The sequence below is a fragment of the Zootoca vivipara genome, chromosome 1, assembly GCF_965207765.1.
Source record: "Zootoca vivipara chromosome 1, rZooViv2.hap1.1, whole genome shotgun sequence".
NCBI classification, from domain to species: domain Eukaryota; kingdom Metazoa; phylum Chordata; class Lepidosauria; order Squamata; family Lacertidae; genus Zootoca; species Zootoca vivipara.
This window is the reverse complement of record NC_142582.1, coordinates 84550004-84575091: the sequence shown is the minus strand read 5'-3', so window position 1 is coordinate 84575091 and position 25088 is coordinate 84550004. Positions and strand designations below refer to the sequence as shown.

The following is a 25088-nucleotide window of genomic DNA, read 5'->3' as shown; positions in this document are numbered from 1 at the left end:
ACTTCCCTAAACAGGGCTGCCTTTAGGTATTTTCTAAATGTCAGGTAGTTGTTGATCTCTCTGACAGGCCCATCCTAATCATATAGGCTAGTGGCGCGGAGAACCACGGCGCCGGGTGCTGGAGGGCGCTGGAAGGGTGCCAAGTGAGTGCAGGGTTCCGGCGATCTGGCCAGGAGGACTGTGCTCCACTAGCTGAGAGGCTGCACCGCGCTGCACCTCCTTCTCATTTCCCCAGCGCAGGGTTCCGCTCAGTCGAGCTTCACCACCAATGCACGCACAGCGCCCAAGCAGCTCTTGCTGGTCCTGCGGTGCGCATGCTGGTGGCGAAGCTTGACTGAGCGGAACCCAGCGCTGGGGAAACGAGGAGGCGCAGCGCGGAGTCCTCAGAGGTGGCCTCCTGCTGCTGCTGTGGTCCGCTTGGCACTCCCGGGCCCTTGGAGAGGCTCTGGAGGGGGGCGCTGGAGGGACCTAGCGCCAGGGCGCTGGATGGGCTTAAGACGGCCCTGCTCTCTGACCTCTGATGGGAGGGTGTTCCACAGGGCGGGTGCCACTACTGAGAAGGCCCTCTGCCTGGTTCCCTGTAGCTTTGCTTCTTGCAGTGAGGGAACTGCCAGAAGGCCCTCGGCACTGCATCTCAGTGTCCAGGCTGAACGATGGGGGTGGAGACGCTCCTTCAGGTATACTGGGCTGAGGCCGTTCAGGGCTTTAAAGGTCAGCACCAACACTTTGAATTGTGCTCGGAAATGTACTGGGAGCCAATGTAGATCTCTCAGGACTGGTGTTATGTGGTCTCGGCAGCCGCTCCCAGTCACCAGTCTGGCTGCCGCATTCTGGATTAATTGCAGTTTCCGGGTCACCTTCAAAGGTAGCCCCACGTAGAGTGCATTGCAGTAATCCAAGCGGGAGATAACCAGAGCCTGCACTACTCTGGTGAGACAGTCTGCGGGCAGGTAGGGTCTCAGCCTGTGTACCAGATGGAGCTGATAGACAGCCGCCCTGGGCACAGAATTAACCTCCACCTCCATGGACAGCTGTGAGTCCAAAATGACTCCCAGGCTGCACACCTGGTCCTTCAGGGGCAGAGTTACCCCATTCAGGATCAGGGAGTCCCCCACACCTGCCCACCCGCCCCTTGTCCCCCAGAAACAGTACTTCTGTCTTGTCATGATTCAACCTCAATCTGTTAACTGCCATCCATCCTCCAACCGCCTCCAGGCACTCACACAGGACATTCACCGCCCTCACTGGTTCTGATTTGAAAGAGAGGTAGAGCTGGGTGTCATCCGCATACTGATGAACACCCAGCCCAAACCCCCTGATGATCTCTCCCAGCGGCTTCATATAGATATTAAAAAACATGGGGAAGCCATGTTACAGGGCTACTACTGGGTCAAACTGACTCAACAGCAATCTGACATATTTGAGTGCTGGTCAAATAGGGGTTGACCACAGTCAATCCAGCCTATTGTCATATTGCAACTGACCTATAACTAAGGAAGGACAATTGTGACCTTTTTGAACAGGAAGGTGACATGTTGCTGGTGTGCTGTGTCAAAAAAGCCCCAGCGAAAACTTCCAGTAATTGGAAGCAAATGTTGTGGGATATCAATAGGAAACTGCTCAGTAGTTAGCCACATATGATAGTGTTGCAAGACCAGGGAAAAAAGTTAGTGAGAGGCCAGGAAGTGGTGAAGCAGAGTCTGTGGGGGAAAGTTCTGTCTCCCATACTAATCCTTTCCAAACAGAAGCACTGTTATGCTTCACATTAATGTGCTGATAATTAACTGTATATACTTAGAAGCAAGTTATACTGATTCCAGCAAGATTTATGTCCAGCTAAGTATGTTTAAGATTGCAGGCTTAATTTAAAATTCTAATTAAGATTCTATTAATGTTTTTATTTGGGGACAAACTAAACATTATGGGGAAGAACTGTAATTGGATCTCCTAATGTATTTTTATTTCCCTGAAAGAAATGCACACAGGATGCCCCAAAATTGGTTTGGGACTTTTAATGTGGGAGAAAAGAGGTTCACCCTTTCATCCCACCTCATGGAAAGCCCCAAGAACAATGTAGGGGGAAGTATACAGGGATCACTACTTCCCCTGTGCCATGGCTCCAGTGCACCCCTTAGAAGGAGAAGGAGGGGAGAGGCAGAAGATGCAGTCAAGGACCTTCCATGTAATGCATCTTGTGGCCCTCACCTGCAGTCCCTAGGTGCAGCTAAAATGCACCTGTCATTTTCAGAATAGAGAACAATAACAATAAGCTTTCCTGATCTATCATGTAGAAGCAGATATTGTTTGTAAATGATTTGCACTTAAGAGCTGCCAACAGAATACATTTTCCTGAGCTAGGGATAGTGATGGAAAGCCTCACTTCCTTTAATTTCTGCAGCAGTTATGGCACAGGAGCTCCGGCAGAGGAAAGGTGCCAACCAGACACAAACACTTAAGTTGTATCAGAAGGGCATTGACAAATGGTTCAGAAAAAACAATTCAGATGGCCAACCACTGAGCCAAGTAAGTGAGCCAATCAATGCACTACCAAGAGGCAGAGGGGCAAGTGCGCCCTAAATCAGCAAAAGAAACACAGAAAGTTGATTTATACCAAGACACACCATTGTTCCATCTAGCATTCCAGTGCATATTGTCTACATCGACTAGAAGCAGCTCTCTAGGGTTTCAGGCAGGTGACATTCCCAGTGCTACCTGGAGCTGTCAGGGTTGAACCTGGGACTTTCTGCATGCCCTGCCACTGAGCTATGGCCTATCTCTAAGAAGGCAGCAATTTAATGAAAACAGGTAAAAGAGGTGAATGAAAATCATTTAAATAAGCATAGTATCCCTCTTCCTCTTCCTGGTTGCGTCAAACTTATCCATGTGTCTTTCTCTCCCATCCCTCAGGTAGGTTCAGGCAATATGTTTATACCAAAGTGTTCCGGTCCCTTTGCTGAGATTCTCCTTATTAGTGCATTCTGCCTGCGTCTCAGAGAAAGCTGAAGCAAGCCATAGCGATTGGCTGGAACTAAGGCAGAATGTATGAAAGTATAGATGAACGCATTGGCAAAGGGGGTGAACTGCTTGCTCATAAAACCATTTAATACATGCTGCCAAAGTCCTGAGCTCCAGCCAGCAGCCAAAGCAAACAGCTTGAATAGTAAGGCACTGCACTCTACTGCAAGACAGGAACAAAAGGTGGGGAAGACAGTTTTCTGGGTGGGCTGTTGTTCCATTGTACCACCGATGGAACTGGGCCTTTGGTGCAATTTTCATTCAGCTACAAAAGTCACAAACCACACTTTTATGAATTTAACCAGATAGAATATTAATACACTGGGAAGACTTAGGGACCTGATATTTCCTAACCTGGCAGCAATAGCAACCAACAGGTCTTTTACAGAGAAGCAGCTTCACTGTATTAATCTAGCAACATCATGTCAGCTTAACCTGAACTTCTAGAGTGGAATGTATGAATGAAGCTTACATCCTATTCACATTTATTTGCAGGTAAGTCCTATTAAGCTCAATGGTTCTGCTGAGAAAATATGCATCAGAGGGCACTTTGAGGAAAGTTAAATAAGATATAGGGCTTATTTCTTTATGAGATATACAATCTGCAAACATGTTTTCTTCTCTATGTGATTCAGTGAATGGGCCACTGTTTCAGGTGTGAGGCCCTCAGTGCAACAGTCAACATGGTGAGCTTCACACAGTCACCATGAGGATATTCCAAGGAGAAAGCAACCTGCTCCCTAGGTGTACTGTGTAGGGTTGAACCAAGAACACGAAAAGATGCATTCTCACACGCTTTTCTTTTTAAAAAGCTCTTGTGATTGGCATGGTATTTTATAGCATTGATGGTGTGTTTGGGTTATGCTGAGATTTTTTAAAATGTGGATTATTATAGATCAATGTTATGATGTTATGTTTCATTGATTTGTTTATAAGGTACCTATCAAGTGTGTGTGTGCCTTGGAGAGGCTTTCTTAAGTATTTTAGGGACCTGAAATGTAAGAACGTACGCCTGGCATACGGGTGATGCCTGACTTGGGAGGCATCCCTGAGAGAAGCTCGCGGTCTTCTTCTCAGCGAGCCCCACAGCGCCCCGCAGCGGTCAGCCACGACTGCTGAAGTTGCGGGCGCTCCGGACAGCGGCTGCTCCAGAGATTCTCCCGCCTCACAACCCCCGACATCTTTTAGCGCGGAATCGGCGCCTTTAAGAGAGCGAGCGACTGAGAAGCTCAGGCTAGCCATCTGGAAGCAGGAAAGTTGTCCGCTGGTTGGACAAGAGCACCGCGAGAGCACCAACCCCGCCGGCAGCAGCAGCAGCAGCAGCAAGCTCACGCCGGGGTCCGATGCCACCGCCGAATCACCTCAGGCGGAATCGGTGTGGCGCGCGCGGCTGCTCGCGCCGAATTCCATTCGCTCGAAAGGGAGCGCGCTGCGGAGGAGAGGCCCGGCGGGGGGTCCCCCCACCCTCCCCCACGCGCGCCCGCCGCCTCGCCCGCGCTTTCCTCAGTTAGGCAGAGCAGAGCGCGGGCTGCGCTCTGACCCCGGAGGGAGATGGGCCGCGGCGGGAGGGGCCGGCAGCTGCTTCTGCCGCAGATTTGGCTCGGCGAGGGGAGCTCCCTGATGCTGATGCTGCCGCCTCCGCCGCCTGCACCGTTTCCTTGCTGCTGGCTGTGCGGTTGGAAGGGAGCTCAACCACCGCCGGTATAAAAAAACAAAACAAAACAAAAAAGCCTCCTCGCTCTCCAAGGAAGGCAGTCGGCCAATAGGTCCTCACCGGTTTCAGAGAGACTGCTCTGGAGAGCAGCAGCAACTGCCGAAAGGAGACTTCGGCGGCTCGGCTGCAGGCGAGAGCGCGGGACTTTTCTTCCCCCTTCGCCCGCCCGCGCCCGCGCCCACCTCGCAGCCCGCGCCGAAGCGTCTGAGGGAAGGAAGCGGGCGCCGCCGCAGCGAGAAAGAAAAGGCGCGCGGGGAGGGTCGGAGCAGCCCCGCCGCCCGCCCGAGCTGCGCGTGGGTCTCCTCCTTTGGCGGTCGCGCGTGCGTCGTCGTGCGGGGGAGGGGAAGAGGGGGGGCTGTGGGCTGGCGAGAGCCAGAGCTCAGCCCCGAGGAGAGAGACACCGGAGGATGGTCCTCCTGCCGTGGCCGCGCGCCGCTGCCGAGCGAGCCTGAGCTGCGGACGGAGGGGAGATGCGGCCGGCGACTTTGGCTGGAAGCCCTTGAGATGAGGCGGACACCCGCCGCCGCCGCCGCCGTGCCCAGAGCGGCTCCTCGTTTCCGAAGGTAGCTAGCTGGCTGCAATGGGAATGCAGGACGTGACGGGGGCTCCTTGCATGTCCCTCTTGCCCTGGGCGGGAGGGGGAACCCAGGACGCCGCTTCTCTGGCCAACGCAAGCGGCACTAAGGCTTCTCTCTCGCCCCCCCCCCAAATTCTCTCTATTATTAAGCAAGAGGATGCAGCGCGAGCGGGGTGGGCGAGAGACGTGATGCTCTGGGTCGGTTATTCCTGGGCACCGAGGAGGCAAATGGAAATACACTTTTCCGCTTTGGAGGCAGCCTAATAATGCAGGCTATGCAGGCAGCACCTTAAAGACGGAACAGATTTATTTATTCGCCCTTTAAAAAAAAACAAAAACGTGGCCGCGTAAGCTTCCGTGGACTAGCACCCAACCTACTCCGTGCCTACAGCCCACGGAAGCTTTTGCCACCGTCAAATAGGTGTTGGTCTTTCTTTACGGTGCGTGTTCGCTCCGCGATTTTAGCACAGGTTAGTTTCCCCTGCAACTCTTGAAAAACTACCTTATTGTACAAGGCGATCTAGAAAGGCTTGTTAAAGTAAAGGATTGGCTCGCCCGCCCACCCTTTTTGCAACAACGGCGACCACCGTGCTTTGAATGTAGGTAACGGTTATTGTGGATCAGCTTACGCGAAGAGCAAAGGTGTGTTGTGTTCAGTTTGTGGTGGTGCAGGAGGTCGAGAGGGCTCGTCCACAGGTAAAGGGGATAGAGCGGTGGCGGGAGAAGACTTTCTGTATGTGACTGCAGAGACACGTGGGGAATCGCCGGGCTGGCTTAGAACTAGGAGTCTCTCATCCAGGTGCAGGCAGCGGGCTCTTTGGAAGAAGAGGCGTCAGGAAACCCCAGCATGGTTTCCAGTTTTGTTAAGCTAGTGCCAAGGGATGACTCTAATTGCAAATGCAAGTTTTGGGGACTAGGTTGGCCTTGCTTGTGATATGGGATGCCAGAGCAGCACAGCGCTGGAGAAATGCATGGGATGGGTCAGGTAAGGGTATCTACAACTTAATGTTTTATTTTGGGATTCCTCCTCCAGCCTGCCAAGGGGTAGCGATTTCCATTCTTATCTGGAACTTGGAGCCTGGGCTGGAGCAGAAGTTTTAGGATATGTTGCTTTTTGCAGGCTTTGTAATGCTTTCTCTGTTTTGTTATCGCTTTGTTTTCCGATGTAATTAAGCTGGCAGCTGGAGTCCCCAAACTCAGTGCTTAGAGCAGCCTTTCTAATTTCTCTATCTACAGTTCATTCCCTGGTGGATTAGGATTTCCCTTACTTGTATTTTCAGCATGGCACTAGTAGCTTCCCTTATTTAACTTTGGAGGCAGCAAAACATGCCTCTCAGCGGTCCTTTAGTTAGAAATGACCACTGAGGAAAGAATGCAGTGACAAGATGCCACTTCCTTCTTGTTTGACTCTCATTTGGCCTCTTTGGGGCAACAATTTGTGGGGAGGAAATGAAATGTTTAGCTGAAATGAGAGCATTCTTATTTCCTAAAGTGGTCTAGAACAAGGAGATAAATGAGACCGAAATGCCTTTCCAGATGATCAGTCTGTAGCCCAATAATAAAAGCAAAGTTGTTGCTTCTGTTGTGTTGGACTCTTGACATCTTCCCTTGTGCATCTGTTTCAGGGATATTCTGTTTTTCCAGCACTCAAATAGCAACCTATTGTTTGGAAGAGGCCAAGCTTTCTCCAGCTGGTGGGGCCATTCTAATTGATTATGAGGACTGAATGGAATCTGATTGTGTGAAAGTCTTGAGCACTCACTGTATAAAACATGTGAAATCATGCTCCCTCATATTAAACAACAACATACCGGTAGGTCTCATCCTGAACAGGCTTAAGAAAAAGTATAGGAACACTCAGCAAGCCTTCAGACTTTGTCCTGAGAACAGTTCCATCTCGCCTACAGATTTCCTCTGGAGCCCCACCATCCAATTTATGCTTCTTTTACTAAAGCAGCCCTCCCTGCAGCAAGGCTTTCCCCACATCCACATTGGATGTCTTACTCACACCTTTGAATTTAGGTGTGTTTATTGAGACACCTGTATTACATTTTAACCTTCACGTAATAGTTTTAAGGAAATATTGTTGAAATAAGAATTTGGGGTTCTTGACATCTTGACAAACCCTCCAGATGTTTGCACTACAATTCCCACCCTGTCCAGCCAGTCCAAAACATCTGGAGGGTGCAAGGTTGGTGAGGTCAGGGCTAGTTTATAATCCAGAACATAACAGTGTCAAGTCAGTATTATCCATTCTTTCTGCTTCTGCAACTCTGTAGTATGGACACCAAAATTCCAGAGTGCTTATTTCCCTCAAAGCTTTGATTCATCAATTTAAATACCAAGATACATGGGTGTGTGTGTGAGAGAGAAGGGGAACAAGAAAGGAGCTTTTGTCAGCATCCAGTCTAGGCTATTTATTGGCACAGAGTTCCTCAACTTTTGGATCCCAGATGTTGTTGGATGAGAACCTCTGTGATCCTCAGCCAGCCTAGCTGATGATCAGGGTTGATGGGAGTTGTAATCCAACAACGTTTGGCAACCCAAGCCTGGTTTACAGTGTTTATAGGCTGCCCTGTGTGTGCAGCATGGCTCACAAGAAGAAATAAAACCATTTGAAATTCAAAAATAATAGAAGTATAAACACTATAAACACAGCATGAAATAGTCACAGATATAAATCTAAGACAGATAAAGAGGCTGGTGCTGAAGTGACTCAAAGGTAGGTGCTATGTGGGCATTTCCAGGGAGGGCATTTCAAAGCCAGGAAGCCTTCCCTGGGAAGGTAGATTTCCTTATAGTCACTCACCACACCTTACTGGATGGAGACACTTGAAGAAGGTCCTCTGAAGTTCTCAAGGGTTGTGCAGGTTTGTGTGAAGAGCAGTAGTTCTTCGGGTACCCTGATCCCAAGTCCTGATGGGTCTTAAAGGTTGAAAGCAACACCTTGAATTGGGTACTGAAATGGACTGTGAGCCAGTTAAGATAGTGAAGCACTAGTCAGATGTGCTTCCATTGCAAAGTTTCGGTCAAGCAGTTTTGTAGTCATGCACTGAATTTTCAAAAGTAGACCTTTCTAAAATGCCCTGCAGTAGTCCAACTATGAATGGAACCTTTTTCTTAGCAGTCCCAGACAGATACGCTGAATTTTGCAATTGAAACTCAGGCTACTGAAGCAACCAGCTGTTTTCTGCACTGGAAGAAATGTTCTTGTCCAAAGCAGGCTGTTTATGGCTATTTAAAATAACTGGGGCACATTTTGAAGCAGGATTTACCAGGTATGCTTCAACGTGGATGCATCCACACTAGTGGTACAGGGGAGCGTGACACTGAGAAGGAAATCAGGGTACTGTGCAAAGCAGAGGATGAGGAAGAGAGGATTAAGCCAGTCTGATGGTTTTGATAGTAAAGTATTTGCATTCTTTAGGACTGGAGTTAGGTATGAATGAAAATTAGGCTTATTCCCCATAGAGGGCAAACACGGACCTTAAGAACAAGGTTTAATAGTTGCATTTTAATTTTAGATGTCCTTATGCCAAAAGTTCAGTCTAATGTCCATGCAAGGCATTACAAGGGGTAACATAAAGTTCCCAGCCATGTTCACCCTTACAATGAAAAGTAGGGGCTGCAGCCATTGCAGCATGTAATAAGAGGGAGGACCCATAGCTCAGTGGCGGAGCATCTGCTTTGCATTCAGCAGGTCTCAGGTTCAGTCTCTGCCTTCTCCACTTAGGTCTGGGAGCCAACCCTGCCTGGAGAGCTGCTGCCAGTCAGTGTACACAATACTGTGCAAAACAGACCAATGGTGTAACTTGTATTACAGCAGCTTCCTATGTTGCTATGTAATGCTTTTTCCACCTACTGATTCCCTCCTAAGTATTTCCCTGGCTAAGGTCGCTTCTAGTTTTGGAAGCCAGCTGGTGTGTGTATGTGTGCAGAATGGCCAGGGAGCAATTTCAGGGAAGAGCTGAGTGCAGGAGGAGTTTAGGGAGGTGGTTCCCACCTGCAGATTCTTCCCAGCAAGTCTGCCCCTGAATTCTGCAATATGTTGGTTCCTTAAATAAAACTACTTCTGCTGTTACTTTTTCCTTTATGACATTTTGAAAAATGCTTATTGGGAAAAGCCAGAGATTTAATTCAGGGACATCTCTTTATTGGGTGAACAATAGTATGATTTGGCTCTGAGGCACATCTGGCAAAAAGGTTGCAAAGTATCTCTGCTGTTCTTCACACTTCTCAAATCTGCATTGCCATCTTATCTGACACGCATTCTAATGATGTGCACCTGTGGCCATTTTCTCTCTGCTTCTCTATGTTTGCTTTTAGAATAGGCGGTCAAGGATGGTTGTGGCCTTGAAATGAAGTCACCTACCCACTTGGCTCCAAACCAAGAAATTTATTTACTTTCCCTAATCCCAGCCATTCTGAATTCACTTGTTCGCTCAGTACACCTTGTACGAAGGGGAAAATGTACCATAAAATATATTCCTACCAATTCCCTTACCTGGCGCTGTGGTCTAAACCACTGAGCCTCTTGGGCTTGCCAATCAGAAGGTTGGCGGTTTGAATTCCCGCGACAGGAAAACAAATAAAAACTAATCTTCTGTCTAATTTTAAGGAGGGGTAACATGATATTTAATTGCATGTACATTCTGTTCTTCAAAATCATTAGTCTGTTGTTGTTGTTGTTCTTATGACTACAGAACCATAATTTGCACAGTGAAACGAGGTGATACATACACCTTGGTAGCAAAGTTTTCCACAAATTTCTTCAAGGACAGAGGCTGGGTGTAATAAAGGGATTGAAGGAATGCACCGTAAAAACACAAAGGAAATGTTTTTAACAGTGGGCCAGAGTGAGCACAGGTGACCTTCAAACTTTAAGTTTTATTCAGCAGAGTTGATCTGTACACTGCTTACTTCAGGAATGTGAGGGTTTAAGTTGCCTCTGGCGGGATTTGAACCTTTTAGTGCAGAATTGACTTGTGCTGGGCGTTGGGGGTGGGGTGGGGAAGAACATGAACAATTCCTGGCAGGGTTGGAGTCAAGCTTTTAAATTTTGTTGGAGTTCTACCTATGTATAATGTCATGCTTTCCCACCACACACCCCCTCCCTCTTGCCTTCAACTAGTATATAAAAACAATTTTTCTCAGGGCAGTATATCTCAAGGGGCAACCCTGATCTTAGTGAAAAGGCTCCTAATTCAATGAAACTGTTTACTCTGAAAAACCGTACTTACTTCTTGAGATGAATTTAGCTAGGGGAATTTGGTTGACTGGTGTGCACATAGATTTTGCCACGTAGCATGATGTGGCACACAGAGATGAGTATTCTGGGCTGTTTTAAAGCAGGATTCTTAGTTAGACATCCCAATTTTTATTTATTTGTTTATTTATTCGTCAGGCAACAGCACTCTCAGCCAACAATCCCAGCAAGCACTGTCCTACCCCTATGATTTCTCAGATATGCAAAGAATAAAAATGTGTTTGGAATCTAACTCTTGACATCAAGCTTTGCTATCTACCCTGCCTGCAAGGCAGCAACATTTCATTTCAGGAAACAAAGTTATCATTCAGCCAGACAGTTAATGTAGGCAGCAAAGCCACAGTTTGCTCACTTCTGGCAGGGTGTGTGTGTAAAATTTGCAAACCAACAGCTTCATGTCTATGGTAGGAGTGCCTTTGGGGGAAAAGAAATTAAGGGGTGGAAAAGAGATCCTAGGTGCCTGGTTAGACAGAGAGAACTGCCAGGAGACCCCGCTGATTTCCAGGATGCCTCTGTTCCAGTGATAACTAATGTGAAACTGGGGCTTTGCTGTTACATATATGGGAATCAAGTAGGGATATGGCAACTGAGTGATGAGAGGAAGGCACAATGTGTATCTTTTGGAAGCAATTTTCATTACCAATTCTTATGGAAATGCAGAGAAGAACAGTCCTAACTATACCTTCATATGGAAGACATAGGACTGGATTCAGCTAAACAGTGACACTAGAGGGGGCCAGTGCCACAAGTCCCGCTAGCTCACTGGGACTCCCCCTCCATTGGCTCTAGGGGTTGGGAGAATCTCAGAACAGCACATGGAAAGGAGGAGAGGTGAGATTGTTATGTCTGGCAAGCTGAAATGCTTGCGCTGATGGAACTGTTGTAATAGTAAGATGTTGAATTCTACCCATAGGTTCTGCACTTACCCATGTTATGGTTCTGTCCCCAAAAGGCAAAAGAGGATTGGGCTGAACTGTTATTGATAGTAGCGTGACACAAAATGGTCTGGTCCCCTCTCCTGACACTGTGCAGATGTCAACACAGTGATCTCATCCAGTGTTAGAAACTGAGATCTGAGATCTAGGAGCTAAATAGCACCTTAAACCTAGGTTATGGTGCAACAACCGAATGTCCAGGCACGCTTTTTTATAACAAGAATACAAAGCTGAAAATGAATGAACTGCAGCTAAAAATATTATGTTCATTTTCCACATGGTCTAGTCCTTCCTCTGCCCACCCCCTAATATTCTTAAGAGGGTCTCTTATCCAGTCTTAAGAGAGTAGCTGGAAGTGGGGAGGCAGAAAAAGGTCCTCCTTTCCTTCCATTCTGCAGTTTTAATCCGAAATCTTAGATGCAGTACTGCGCCCAGAGCTCAGAAACTGCTTGCACTAATGAAATTCCCTGTCGCAAAATGCGCCTAGGACAATGGTAGTTTCAAACACTGATCTCATCGGGTTCATTTCCCCCCATTTAACAGTTTTCCATCTGCAAAGATGCAGCTTATAGCTGACCTGTGGTATAATGAGGATTGCATGTATGGGTTGCACATGGCTAATGAGTGGGACAGAGAAACTAATCAGTCCCCCTCCCCCCTTGCCTATGCTGCTGCTCTACTGACAGCAGCTTCTGGAATAGATTCAGAGTTGTCGAAAAGTGAGCCTTCGTGGTTCCTCTAGTCTGCCTAGGGCAATGGCCTATAAAGATAGCAAGGGGACATGTATAGAAGAGGCTCATATTATTCTAGATTCCTTTGTGTCTCGGCAGAGTGAGAATACTATTGCTTTAAAAATATGCTAACAAGGCTGGGAACATTTTCTTCACAAACAGTTTCCTAGGCAAATGGATTAATATTCCACTTCATGATCACAATCCAAGTTTAAATCTATTCAAATTAGTTGGCTTTTGTGGTTCTGTTCTCTCTCTTGCAGATGTGTGTGTGTGTGCACACAAGCATTTGTAGCAGTGTGGAAATTGGTCCTACATGTCAGGTGGGAAAGGCTGTATTGATTTACCCTTCTCTCATGGTTCTGGCACTTGCATGCTTACCACAGATGTGTGGATGCGGCTTGTGTCACATGTGCTGTTGTACTGCGCCCCACGTTTCCTGGGGAGACCCTTATCTCAGATTAAAGCCTGCCAGTTCCTCAGCTTTGCAGGCAATCAGAGTTAAGAGGCAAATGCATGGTCCAGCAGTGCAGCTGATAAAATACTGGATGTCAAAGGCCCTGAGTTAGGATTTAAGTCTTGCCCCATCACTGGGATTATTGGGGTGGCCTCATAAGTCTTTTATCTTTCAGATTCAGTTCCCCATTGGCTAAATGGGCATGAAAACTGACTTGACTCACACAGATTGTTGAGAAGCTGAATGAGATATTAAAGGAAATGTGGCTACCTGCCCCACACCACCAAACTTGAGTGGCCAATAAAGTTATAATAACAATGCTCAACCCTGTAAAAAAAAGCAATGGGTTTCACAGCAGAAGTTGCTGGAGTTAATAAATTATTCCTCCCTTGTTGAAAGGTCCTTGGCGTGCTTCTGGAATAAGACTTTGTGCAGAGTAGAAGTAAATTTAAGTTTATCCTTTTTTTGATTTAAAAAAAAAACCATTTTACCAATGCTCTGGTTTAAATGCACAACTGGAAGGAATTTGGAAATACACTGTGTTTTTATTTGCCTGAAAGGCATGTACTGTAGCGAGAAATGTCCCTGTAATTAGACATTTGGTATAAACAGGAGTGTTACTTACGGAAGGGGAGGTTGTGGTGAGTTGTGTACTGTATGTGCTTCAGATGCAGACTTAAGCCTTGGATGTGGTGATGCGTACATTCAGGTGATGTGTACATTCAAGTGTATAAAAGTGACTGGAGGCTTGGCTGAACGTACCTTGCCTGTTAGCCTGGTGTGTACCTTCTGGCAAACACGCTGCAGTTATGACTCCCAAATGCTGCAGTAGCTCTTGATCTGTCAGGCGGAGGAATTTGAATCATGACTCTGGAGTGGGCTTGAGCCATGTGTACCCTTGTGTCCCTCTCTGTGTACATAACATTTGTGTGGGGCATGTTTGTCAGCTTGTCAGGAGCTTTTCTGCTCTCTTTCCTTCAGCATCTGAAGTCTCCCAGAGCTTCTGCTATTGACAATCATGTTTAGAGCGAGGCCCAAAGTCCTGAGTCACTGTATTGTTTCCATGGAAACAGACTTGTTCATTATAATCTGTTTTAGGGGTAGTGGAAAATACAGTACAGATGCTGCTAGGAGTTGGGCTGCTGCCAGAATCATACTGGTCAAAGAGATGTAGGATTTCATCAAGTTGGGTAAGGGGGCTCATACTTTATCCACAACATCAACTGCAGCAGGTCGTGTTTTGTGAAACTCTGCCTTGTGGTTCAGAGACTGATATGGCTGTGCGTGCGTGCATGCATGCATGTGAGAGAGAGATAGACAAGCCTCACAGCTGGCAGATATGCACCCTAATCGTGCCATTTCTGTATACCTCACCTGTTGCTATGAAATCCTCCCATTCTCTTTCTCAGGATTGCTGTCAGCTAGGCAAGGATTCAAAGAAGGTACCAATGTGCACAGTTGTATCTATGGAAAGGGGAGGGGAATAGTGAAACTAAGTGCCCAGCCAACATCATGTGCTTCAGCGTCTGTTGGGAATAGTGTGTGTGTTGAGGGGAGAGAAGGGATTCCCAAGGGAGGGTTTCTACGCTCACTATGGAAAATAAAATTGAAGCAAGGAAGAAGTCAGGATGAAGCTTCAGTGAAAAATCATGTGCTAAGCATTATACCTGCTTTTTTTTTTAATCTGCCCCCAAGCCAGTGTTCACCATGCCTGGTGGATTGAAATGCTTTTCCTCAGCAAGGCAAGCAACCAGTGTTGGAGTAAAGGGTGGGGGGGAACCTATATAAATCTGCTCAGAGAGCAAGCTTTTAGGCCAAAAAATTAACGAGAAATTTGAGCTAATGAGAAGTGTGACATTAGTGAGAGACAAAGTAGTCATCATTGCTGGAGCTTGAGGGGGATGTGGAAGGAGGGGTCGGCACACAAATTAACACAAGTAAACAAACCTGTCAGCGATATGGTGTTTTCACAAGACTTGGGTTTTGAAATTTTTGTTCCCTTGTAAGCGCCATGACATTAAGTGAAGATTTGATGTAAGGGCAATGTCTGATTCATAGGGCAAGAGCACCCCACCTACCCGGAGCTGAGTCACCCACACCAATCAATGAGTCGGCTTGCAGTGTTTTTCCTTCCCATTCTGCTCGGTTTGAGACGGACAGAGCCCAACTCTTAAGGTGGCAGTGATGGAGCTGTTTTGCTCTTGCACTTTGTAAGCTAGTCATGGCTATAATGAGAAGCATGGATTTGGATACAGCATATGCTTTTATTTTGTTGCCCATACTTGCTTTGGGCAGGTGTGGCTTATAGTGTGCATACATGACATGTAGCAATCTGCACATGGGCTTTATTAATATGCTTCCCTCCAAGCAAGAAAGCAAAGTGGAGATGAAGAAGGTAACAACATGGTGTATGACTTCTCCATGGGCAGGGAAATCTTGGGTGCACTGAATTAATTACTCAATCTACTTGAATCTATCATTTCAGGCACCAGCTTTAAAAGATGAGAAAGATGTGTTCTGAAAAGCTAAAGTAATGCATGCTTCACACATTATTGGAAGTCTTGCATTTCTTGGTCTAACTTTAGCTGTGCTGCGGAAATGAGGCGTTGCTTTGGCATGGTTAAAATTTGGCCAGATTATGTTGGTGCACAGTATAGCCCAGGCATCCCCAAACTTCGGCCCTCCAGATGTTTTGGACTACAATTCCCATCTTCCCCAACCACTGGTTCTGTTAGCTAGGGATCATGGGAGTTGTAGGCCAAAACATCTGGAGGGCCGCAGTTTGGGGGTGCCTGGTATAGCTGGTAACTTGCTATATGGAGAAATGCCTACGGAGTCTGGGGTTCTGGTGGGAATTACACCAACTTGATAACATGTGTAGCAAGCCCAGGAGAAAGAGGGAGAGCAATTTTAAATGTATGTTGATAAGTCTAAGAATAATTATGTAGAAAGTAAGGAGGGACGAATATATTTCTCTAGGCTGCTCTGACAACCATCTTTCCCAGGAAATAGCTGAGGAGACACCCCCGCCCCCCGGTTAGCAGAGTTTGTGAAGTCCAATGGAAGGCTCTAGTGTCTGAGGCTAAAGTAACAGTGCTGTTGGCATAGAGAGGCAAAAGGACTTGGCACAGCCCATCCCTGAGTGAAACAACATACCTAAACACTTTCTTTAAACATTCAGTGCAGGAATCTGGCAGTTGAGGGCTCTCCAAGCTTCCTTTGTGTCTGTAACTGAAAACCACGCAATTGTGAGGGCATAGGACATATTTATCCCTATGAAAAAGTGCAAGTGAACAATTCATTTGGCTGCAGCTGATTATTGCTCCTTGGCTGGGCTTCAGATGTGCATTTGATTCTGTTTAATGTGATATTTCTGTTAGGTGGATCCACAGCTAGTTGAGCAGCCATACACAGTGAGTGCTTATTAATGGCTCTGTATCAACCCGGAGGGGGCTCTCAAGTGGAGTACCGCAAGACTCTGTCTAAAGCTCTGTGTTGTTCAGTCATTTTATAAATGACTGGGATGAGGCTATAGAAGGGGTGTTCATCAAATCTGCAGAAGACACAAAGCTAGGGGGATAGAAAATACCATAGAAGAGTCAACATCAGGATTCAAAATGATCTTGACAGGCTGGAACACTGGCCTGAAACCAACAAGATGAAACACAACAGAGATAAATGTAAAGTCCAGCATTTAGGTACAAAAGGAATCCAAGGTACACATTCAGGATTGAAGAGATCTGACCTTGCAGCAGTGCATGTGAAAAATACTTAAGTATCTTAGTTAATCACAAGCTGATCATGAGCCATCAGTGTAATGCAGCTGCAAATTTTTTTAATGCAATGTTCAATAAAAGAAACAACTGTGTGTCTAGTTTATAAGAAGTAATAGTTTTACTGTAGGTTGTATAAGGCTGTCTCTGGAGTACTGTGCCCAGTTCTGGGTACCATATTTTAAGAAGGGCATCAACAAACAAGTGTGCCCAGAAGAGGTGAGCAGGATGGTGAGGGGTCTGATGGAAGCCCAAGCCCTACTAGGAATGGATGAAAAAGCTGGGCATGTTTAGCCTGGAGAAGTGAAGTATAGTGGGAGAATAATAGCAGCTTTCAAATATCTAGTCTTATGCAGAAGATGGAGCAGGCATGTTCCTGGTCGCTTCAGAAAGCAGGACTAGTACGGTACTAATGGGTGGAAATTGCAGAGAAGCAAATTTAGGTATTAGAATAATTTCAAGTATCAAGCATTAGAAAAAACTACCAAAAGGCAAGAGCTATTTGCCAGTGGAACACACTGATATGGTAGATGGTAGGGAAACCAATGTCCACACCATGGAAGGACTTATGGATCCAGACTTGGCCTCCACAGTCACTTATGGACTCACTGTTCATGGACCGTGTTCATGGAAGACACTTGGCTACAAGTGATTGCCAAAGAAGAAGGAGGGCATCCTTCCCTGGAGGTATTTAAGCAGAGGTTGGATAGCTACCAGACTCGGAGGCTTGTAGCTGCATCCTGTGTTGCAGATCTTGCATTGGGCAGTGGGTTGGACTAGATTTCATTCAAGGTCCTTTGCAACTCCATGATTTTATGTCCCTGCTTAACACAGAGCTCTGTATGTGGATCAGCTTGCATTTTCCTAGGAATCAAGTGGCGTTATTTGAGGTCATGGCTGGCCTTGTCCTCACATGGATGGAGATGAGCATCTGCCACAGCTGAACTGAAGTGATCCTTAGCTCACTTTCCTGCTGTTAACAGCAGGGGTAGCTAATCTTTTTCACCCTGAGGGCTGCATTGCCCCACTGAATCTCCTCCAAAGAGCCACATGCCAGTAGTAGATGTCATCAGAAAGTGGTATGGTCACCTCACAGACTCAGGTACACAAGCAGGCAGACACACACACACACACACACACACACACACACACACACACACACACACACAGGCACATGCAGACAAGTGCCCTGTCTTAGAAACATATGCTACAGAGGGTGGTGCAGGGCAGGGGGATGACAAGTCTCCTTCACAGGTCATTCAGATTGCATATTGTGCATCAGGAGATAGAACCCCCATCTGTCAAGGGACTCCCCCAAAAGTGTGTGTGAGTGGTCAGAGCCCCCTTTCACAATAATCCTGCTGACACTTTGCAGAGCTTCATGCTCTGCAAGCCTCACTGGCAGAGGTGGAGCGAAGGAGTGTACTCGGAGCCAGTAGATATTTGGGCAAAAGACCTACCCTTCCCTCATCACAGTGCTTCTGATTGCCCCCTCCCTATGGCTCCCCCCTTTTAAACTCCAGTTATGCTAGTTTGCACCCAAAGCTGAGTGAGGTTATGGCTATGCTAACATATCATTAGCATTGCTGTACAACAGCGTTGCAAACTTTACAGCTTTGACAGTGTAAGAGACTCCAGGAACTAGGGTCAGATAGTCACAAATGCAAGCCTTGCCTTGCACAGGTTTCTTTTGGTGACTTCTTTCTAAGTGCATCTTAGTCAAATCTGTCTGGCGTTCTTCTGACTAAACATTTAAGAGATTCTTAAAAGAGATTCTTAAAATGAAGGATCTTTAAGAGATCCTTCTTCATAAATAGCTTTCTATGATTTCCTACTGTTTCTGAGCTACCCATCTGGGCGGATACACATTATCACTGAGCAAAAAACTATTTGCGATGGTGGTGCAGTCTTATATAAACTTAATTGCAAACATGACAATGCATTAATTTCCTTTGAAGAGATAACACAATTTTCATTGATGGAAACTTCCTATAGCTGTCAAGAATACTATTATAAAGTTTATGAGAATCCTCTGGTGCTTCAATGTCAGGGAAAAATAAATGCAGGTTTCTGAGAGAGAAGGTCCTTGTATTGTAACAGTCCCTCTTCTAACAAGGAATCAGGTGAATCTTTATCATCCAGGCTTTTCTTTTCTCCGTTAGCACCACTTAATAAATCTTGTATTGTGCAATTTCTGTTTTTATTTGAACAAATGTTTGTTCTCTGACCAGTAAGTTCATAACTAGGTTTGAAACAATAAAAGTGGTGTTGTGATCCAGAAATGAAGTCCATCAAATAGTGTGTTGCAGACAGTGGGAAATCAAACATGAAATAAAATTGGGCTGGAGATTTTGTAGTGAGGTTAGAGGATAAGAGGGATTTAAAGAACAAATTTGATATTGGACTCTACTTCAACAGCAAACTGACCTCTCCTCCCCTTCCTATTAGATTCATGCCTATATCAACATAGGGTGAAAAGTTCCAAACCTTTTCGATGATGGTTAGTCAGAAGATAGCCACCAGAGGGCAAGAGACAGTACTTTGTTGAAGAACTTTAGCAAATATACACATGAAAAGCTGGGGTTGACTGGAAGCCACTGTACTTAGGAGAGGTGACATATTGATTGTTTTATTGTTCTATTTTACGCACACCCCTGACATAGCAAAGAGCAAAAGAACTAAAGCTAGTATATCTCCTTCCATCTCTTGCATACACCAGAAACCTCCTGGATCAATATTATTTAACTAAGAAGTGCTAGGCTAAATATGCTGTGGGGCTGGGACTTAAGACCCAGCTGTAAAATGAGGGCTTCTGAGTAGAGTATGTACAATACCATGCATCTCAGAATTATCCAGGAGCTGTCATCCATCCATGTCTGCCTAGGAAAGTATGTGAATAATATAAGTGAATGTTGATTGTTTTCAACATTCCCCCAATGTGGGGCAGCTGACTTCTAGGGGAACAGAGAGAAAGAAGACATTGATAAATAGCAGTTGCACTTCCTTCCTGCTTTAGCATCACACAGAAGTAGTATGAGACAGGCAGCAATGCAGCATAATGGAAGAGTTCTGCTGGACAAAGCCTTACATGGTTTGGGACAAGGGTATCTCATGGACCACTTTCTCCCATATCAGCCTGCTTACTTATTGGGGAAATACATGGAGACCTTCCTGTCAATTCCAAACCATGTTTGGGACAAATGGGAGGCCCATCTTGGTTGTTGCACCCTGTCAGTGGAGGGTTGCTGTCCTATCGCCAGTGCTGAAGCGAGAATCAACTACTGTACGAGTCTAGTCAGCTTCTGCATGTGGAACGGTGGGGCCCCCATCATGACCTCCCAGGCATCAAAACTTTTTGGGCCAGACATGATTATATATAAGGCTTCCGGTCTTGTTTTGCTTTTAATTATTCAGCCTTTTATTGTGCTTTACTTCTACATTAAATTGTTTTATTGCTGGTTTGTTTCTTCATTGTTGTCTAATATATGGCATAAGCCACATTGAACTATACGGGAAAGGCGAGTTTCAATATCTTAAATAAATAATTCAGTGAACTGAGGAGTTGGCAGCTGTCTGTCTTGGGAGAAAATGGAGGAGTGCGCCTTTGCTGGTGAAGTCAAACTGATGGAAAGTTACAGCGCCTGCTGCGGCTGTAGAGATACAAGAGAGACATGTTTTGTTAGAGTTGGGGAAGATGAAGACATCCAGTTGTGGTGATGCAGAATGGCGTTTCTTCTGTGCTCCTCCCAGAGATCATTACTCCTCTGGTCGCTGCCATGGATGCATGACCCAAGTGGGCTATAGTTTAGTGGTAGAGCTGTGGCTTTGTATGAAGAGGTTTCAGGTTCAATCTCTGGCATGTCCAGTTAAAGGGATATTGAGTTGCAGGTGAAAGCAGAGGTCTGTGCCCTGGAAAGCTGCTGCCAGTCTGATTTGATAACACTGGTTAAGATGCACAAGTCTGATAGTTTATTCTGTACAGTACAGTATCTAGCTGGGTGCAAAAGTGGGTGGTGAAATGAAATGGGCCCTAGAGGCCGACTCTTACAGGGGGTTAAGATTTGTGAAGGAAAGGCGTGTGAAATGTTGATGCTAATTTAGTGGCATAACTTTTAACAGCAATGAAAGATTTTTAGTGAGCCGTTGCAGAAGCATTCCCAGCATTTCTGCCTCCTGGGCATATATCAGATTAAGAGGTCTATTCATAATTGTCAAATCCCCAACTTTCTAATTCATATTTCCTGAACGTGCTTGTATACAGATACTGATTAGAGCATCTAAATACAACAAGTGTTTGTAACCAAATAGAGCCTTTATACTACCCAGGAGCATAATCCAAAAATTATGGTGATTCAGCCTGCATGCCTCTTACACTACAGAATTTATATCTGTTTTGGGGAGCAATTGTGAAATAAGGATTTCTGTTTGGCTCTGCTTTCCCACATGCAAGGACACTAAGCAGCAACATTTACTTGAAGGTATGTGCACAAAGCATTGCAGAACAGTGTGTCTACCTGACATGAAAAGTAAATATCCATACTATTTGATAACTAGTTTAAACATAAATTGAACAATAACAAATACATGACTCATTGCATTATATTTAGAATGCTTGATTTTAAGCATAAAAAGTTAACTGCTGTTTTGTATGTTCTCATTAAAAAGCAGGCTTTATGGTCTGTCGGAGGATAATGAGATCATTTTTAAACAATCGTAAGTATAGACTTGAATATGCTTGCCTTGCATTCATATACCCATTTAAACCAGGTTGTTTTAAAGAGGCACTTACATCTGGGAATGAAATATGATTGAAATAAAGAAACTGGATTATAAAAAAATTGAAACATTGCCTTTTTACTTAGTCTGTTGTTCCAGTTTAACCTCTGCAGAAATGTAGATATTCAGGGCAGAGGCTGATTGTGTGATCTGTGCACTCTTAATTTTAGGTTGGCGAGTTAATAAGGTGACTGGTTGCACACATAGCTTAGAGGTATAGCTGCTGCTGATACGAAGCTTAGCCTTTGATGCCCAGATTTGCCCAGTAGTTGGCCAGCCAAGGTTGGGTTGTTCTGGGTTAAACTTGCCATGCTGCTTTGTAGCAGCAACATCTGCTTCTTGTCTTGCAGCATCTTATTTATACATTCCTCTAGGAGAAAAATGTCTGATGCTCTAACAGACTTATTGGAGCTGGGATTAAATCCTGATAAATAAAAACACTGGTGGTTGAGGCTAGCCTCTAGGCCCACAAAAGCAGCCCTGCCCTGCCCTTATATAACTGGCACAGATGAGACTGACAGTCTCTTTCCCCTTCCCTGCCTTGCCCCCACAACCCCTCCCCAGGAATGCCACAGCCTGCCAACAGCAGCGTCCTCTCTGGGGAGAAATCACCAGGAACTTTGTGCTTTTCTAGCCCCGTCAGGAATTTTAATATGCTAAAGCCACAGGAGCTTTGAGGTTGAACAGGCCCTGCATACTAACACACCCTTAGCCAATCCAGCTTTCTGAAGCTTGCACTGTGTGCAGAGATGTTGTCAACTCCAGAAATCCCCTTGCTGTGTTGTCTGTCAGCTGCTGTTCCTGTTCTCCCATCAGGAGTGGGTGGTGTTGAGCGTTAATGGGTAGCAAGGGGTGAAGGGGAGCCTGTTGAGGAGACATGAGATTTGTGCATGCATGAATTACAGCAATAAAGCAAAATGTTTGGATGTTTAAATTAAGCAATGCTCAGAGCAGCTACTGTGAATCAAAGGCAGAACATGAGCTTTTTGGGAGTGAGTAGAGGGAGGCTTCTGCACAAAGAGCGAGAGCAAAAGTGGAAAACAATCGGCCAAGGACAACATTCTCAGGGACCTGCTTGCAGCAGGGCAGTTTAAAAATATTTGGGTAAATTAATCTGGGATTTGCTGTCAGCATTTCGTGTTCCACAGTCCAGTCCTGTGAGCTTTAGCTGCTGCTGTGTAAACAGATATTTCTCACTGCAGCATCCTTTGCTTGGGAAGTGGGGCTCAGATGCCCCTCATATCACTAGTTGCTCGGTGTTTTCTCTTAGGGCTGCTTTGTGCATTATGCAGTGGCAAATCTGTTTACCCCCAATCACAGTTGATGGGGTTATGCAGCCGATCTTCCTGGCACGCGTAGGTGCATAACACTTCTGTTTGAAAATGTGTTTATTGCATCCATACATTTAAAAACAAACCTAGGGGCTGCACTCCTGTTTGCTTTGCTCACCTGCCATTCTCCCCACATTAACCTTCTAGAATTTCCCCTTCCCACCCCATGCAACTACTCAGATTGTTGTTCACCTTCCCAACCCCATTTCTGAAGCCACTTCTCTCTTCTGTTGTACAGTCCATCATTGCACCCCTGTTTTCACCTTTACCCCCATGTCCATGTCTCCCCCTCCATTTGTGCAACCCCACGTACACACAAGCCAGCCACCCCCATGGTAACCTTCTGCATCTTCTTCCTCCCATCGAAACAAAATAAAAAAATTCCTTCAAATAGCACCTTAGAGACCAACTAAGTTTGTTCTTGGTATAAGCTTTCGTGTGCATGCACACTTCTTCAGATACGCTGAAACAGAAGTCACTGGACCCTTATATATAGTGAGAGGGTGGGGAGGGGTATTACTCAGAAGGGTGGGGGAATGGGTGATTGGCTGATAGGTGTGGTAAACCTGTTGACGACTGTTAACAACTGCAATTGGTCTTACATGAAAAAGCAATGGGTGAGATGGCTAAAAATAGCTTTATCATGTGTAATGAGATAAGAATCCAATGTCTCTATTCAGACCAGGTCTCTCCATGGTTTTAAGTTTGGTAATAAGTTGCAATTCAGCAACTTCTCTTTCCAGTCTATTTTTGAAATTCTTTTGTAATATGACAGCTACTTTGAGATCTTGTATAGAATGTCCCGGGGGATTGCAGTGTTCTCCTACTGGTTTCTTCCTCCCATGCATTGCAACTACTAAGTACCCTTTTCACCTTCAGCCCAGCTGTGATGCCACCATACCCTCCCATTCTTTAGGCCTTGATCATCATCATCATCATCATCATCATCATCATCATCATCATCATCCTCCCCATATATCCCTTCTTTTTTGCAACCCCCTTGCACCCCATCTCCCCCCTCTTCCCTTCTTTTTCATAATTTCCCCTTGCACACAGATTTTCCCCATTTCCATTCCTTCTCCTCTCACAGAAGTTGGGGAGGGAGCATTACTAATTTGCAAGAGGCCTGCATGGCCTGTAGTCCACCAGTACAAACACAGAAGATGGCCTGTCATATGTCTGACAACATTGTTCTTGTTGTGGAGGTTGCCATGGCTGTATTAGAGTCCCAGACAGTTGTGTTGGGTGGTGCATCTCAAGTTATACATGCTTGTTTTAATATAGGCCACAAGGTAGTTTGGGAGGTTAAACTAAAAACCATTGTAACCTTGAGCTCTTGAGCTAGGATGAGAAGAATCAAATCAGAAAAATAATATATTCAGGACAGAACCATTTAATTAAACATCTTGAGTACCTCTGCAGTTGTAAACTTGAAATGATATTTCTGTTCAAGTCCTAAAACACAAATGACAGTCTACATCATGGGTGTCAAACACAAGGCCCGGGGGCCAAATCCGGCCCGCCAGACCTCGTCATGTGGCCCGCCGAGCGCCCCAGCCAGCGGGACCCAGCAGCGGGACCTTGCTCCTGAAGCGCCGCGCCGACAAAGCGCTGACAAACAGCTGGGGCCGGGGGGGGTAGAAAGGTGGCCGGAGCAGCGCTGCGTGGAGCGCCCCGAGCCACAGCAGGAGGAGGAGGAGGCAGCTTGCCAGGTCAGCGCCCGGCAGCGCCGCACGGAGAGTTCCGAGCCTCTGCGACGCAGCAGTGCTCTGTAGCACTTTGAATCCTCCTCCTCCTGCCATGGCTCGGCGCCTGGAAACGGCTGCTGCTGCTGCTGAAGCACAGACAAAGCACCCAGCATTGCCGTGTGGAGGAGGAGGAGGATTCAAAGTGCTACAGAGCACTGCTGCGTCCCAGAGGCTTGGGACTCTCCGGACGGCGCTGCCGGGCACCGACCTGGCAAGCCGCCTCCTCCGCCTCCTCTTGCCTCACCTCCTCCTCCTCCTGCCGCGGCTCAGCCTCATGAACGTGAGCTCAGCAGCGGCTCAGCCTCATGAACATGCTTTACGCACTTCTCCTAAAATGGACACCCGCTGCCTCATGCTGCACGGGAAATGCTTTTTGCCCCTGGGTCCCTTCGCACTCTTTTCTGGCGCTGAATCAAGGCGGTGACTCCCCCTTCCCTTTCTTCCTTCCCCTCTCTCTCGTTCTTATTCTTTCTTTCCCTCTCCTTCCTTCCTTCTTTATCTCTGTCTTCTCTCCCTCTTTCTTTTTCTTTCCTTCTTTATTCCTTCTTTCCTACTCTTCTTTCTGTCACCTCTTTCCATCCTCTCTCCCTCCTGCTCCCTCTTTTCTTTCTTTCTTCCTTCCTTCCTTCCTTCCTTCCGTCCTTCCCATCTTTCTTCCTCTCCCTCATTCTTTCTTCCTCTCCCTCATTCTTATTCTTTCTTTCCCTCTACTTCCTTCCTTCTTTGTCCCTTTCCGTCTTCTCTCCCTCTTTCTTTTTCTTTCCT

At 46.1% G+C, this 25088-nt stretch overlaps 1 protein-coding gene across 1 annotated transcript in view; it reads left to right on the top strand.

The window, feature by feature from the left end:
• Positions 1-4303: 4303 nt before the first annotated feature.
• Positions 4304-25088, top strand: part of CHST1 (carbohydrate sulfotransferase 1) — a 30218-nt gene continuing 9433 nt past the window's right edge. The window contains exon 1 of the mRNA XM_035120316.3: positions 4304-5292. The gene's annotated coding sequence lies outside the window, so the exon portion shown is untranslated. The remainder of the gene's footprint in view (positions 5293-25088) is intronic.